The sequence below is a fragment of the Bufo gargarizans genome, chromosome 1, assembly GCF_014858855.1.
Source record: "Bufo gargarizans isolate SCDJY-AF-19 chromosome 1, ASM1485885v1, whole genome shotgun sequence".
NCBI lineage: Eukaryota > Metazoa > Chordata > Amphibia > Anura > Bufonidae > Bufo > Bufo gargarizans.
In genome coordinates, this window is record NC_058080.1 from 474,471,788 (window position 1) to 474,474,129 (window position 2,342).

Below are 2,342 nucleotides of genomic sequence, written 5' to 3' on the forward strand. Positions count from 1 at the left end.
AATTATTAGGAACACCATACTAATACGGTGTTGGACCCCCTTTTGCCTTCAGAACTGCCTTAATTCTACGTGGCATTGATTCAACAAGGTGCTGATAGCATTCTTTAGAAATGTTGGCCCATATTGATAGGATAGCATCTTGCAGTTGATGGAGATTTGAGGGATGCACATCCAGGGCACGAAGCTCCTATTCCACCACATCCCCAAGATGCTCTATTGGGTTGAGATCTGGTGACTGTGGGGGCAATTTTAGTACAGTGAACTCATTGTCATGTTCAAGAAACCACTTTGAAATGATTCAAGCTTTGTGACATGGTGCATTATCCTGCTGGAAGTAGCCATCAGAGGATGGATACATGGTGGTCATGAAGGGATGGACATGGTCAGAAACAATGCTCAGGTATCCCGTGACATTTAAACGATGGCCAATTGGCACTAAGGGGCCTAAAGTGTGCCCAGAAAACATCCCCCACACCATTACACCACCACCACCAGCCTGCACAGTGGTAACAAGGCATGATGGATACATGTTCTCATTCTGTTTACACCAAATTCTAACTCTACCATTTGAATGTCTCAACAGAAATCGAGACTCATCAGACCAGGCAACATTTTTCCAGTCTTCAACAGTCCAATTTTGGTGAGCTTGTGCAAATTGTAGCCTCTTTTTCCTATTTGTAGTGGAGGTGAGTGGTACCCGGTGGGGTCTTCTGCTGTTGTAGCCCACCCTTCTTTCCCATTCTGACATTCAGTTTGGAGTTCAGGAGATTGTCTGGACCAGGACCACAACCCTACATGCATTGAAGCAACTGCGATATGATTGGTTGACTAGATAATCGCATTAATGAGAAATAGAACAGGTGTTCCTAATAATTTTTTTAGGTTAGTGTATGTATATCATATTGTTTTTTGTTAGTTGTTTTTTTCACATTATATGGCTATATATGAAGGTGTTTTCAGTAACCGTAGCAGCGTGACACAGTCCGGTCCGGGATTTAAGTGATTATACTTTCTCAATATAAGGAGCAACTTGTCCCTCATTTTATATCATATCTTTTGACCACTGAAGAAGAAACCATTCAGGTTTCAAAACGCATTTGGTAAAGAAATATAAGAGATAATACTGCGGTATCTAAGAAGCAAAGATCCTCTATCAAAGAACAAAATACATGCCACAAAGCGGAGTCCCGATATTCCTAACTCACATGCACTGAAACAAAAGTGTTGTCACAAGTGCTGGGACTGACAGCGGTTTTGGAGGGAAACAGCCCACAGAGTAAAGCCACGTATGTATTAACTATTATATTGGCAGCATCAGACGAACATACCAGAACACTGGTAAGCAAGCTAAAAATACATTGTATCCTGCTTAAGTGTGCATGAAGTATGCTGCATATCGAAACATAATACAAAGTGGCGATAAAACTGAATCACATTAATATAAGAGGATACGTTTTACATGAATATATTAAAGGTTCCAAAAATTGCTGTTCGTAGTCATTAGCCGTGGGTCTCTGCTGTTTAAAACAGCGGAGACCCGCCGGCCATGACACCCTTTGCACGCGCAAGCAGGTGCCATGTTTGCCCATCCCTCCAGTGCCGTACATGTATTTCAACTGGAGTGGTGTTCAAGCATGTCTATTAGCCCATAGCCATGCTTGAACAAAGCTCCAGTTAAAATTCTCCTCATCATGGTCATGTTGTGAGAATGAACTGAGGACTCTGGACCCCATCCTGTCATTGTGCGGGATTCCAGCAATCATACATTTATCACCTATCCTATGGAAAAATGGTAAATGTCATTTGTAGGAAAAAATCCTATGAGGGCTCATGCACACAAACGCATTTTCTTTCCGCTTCCGTTTTGGGTTTTTTGCAGACCCTATGCGGAACCATTAACTTTAATGGGGCTGTAGAAAATACAGAAGTTACTCCGTGTGCATTCCATTTCCGTTTGTCCGCATGGCCGTTCCGTAAAAAATAGTGCATGTCCTATTATTTTCCACAAATCACAGTCCGAGGCCCCATTCAAGTGAATGGGTCCGCAAAAAATACGCAACACACACAGAACACATCCGTATGTCATCTGTATTTCATCGGTATTTTGCGGATCCATACTATAGAAATGCTATATCCAGCCCATATTGCTAATGTGCTTGGTGATTAATAAGTTACTGTTGCTGTATATAATCCGCAAAAAACGGATCAAATATGGAAACCATACGGATATATTTTGTGCAATAATGGAATGGAAGAGGACTTAAATCAGAGAAAAAAAACCTCAGATATGGAACAACGGATCAGTTAAAAAACGGACCACAAAACAACAACGGTCGTGTGCA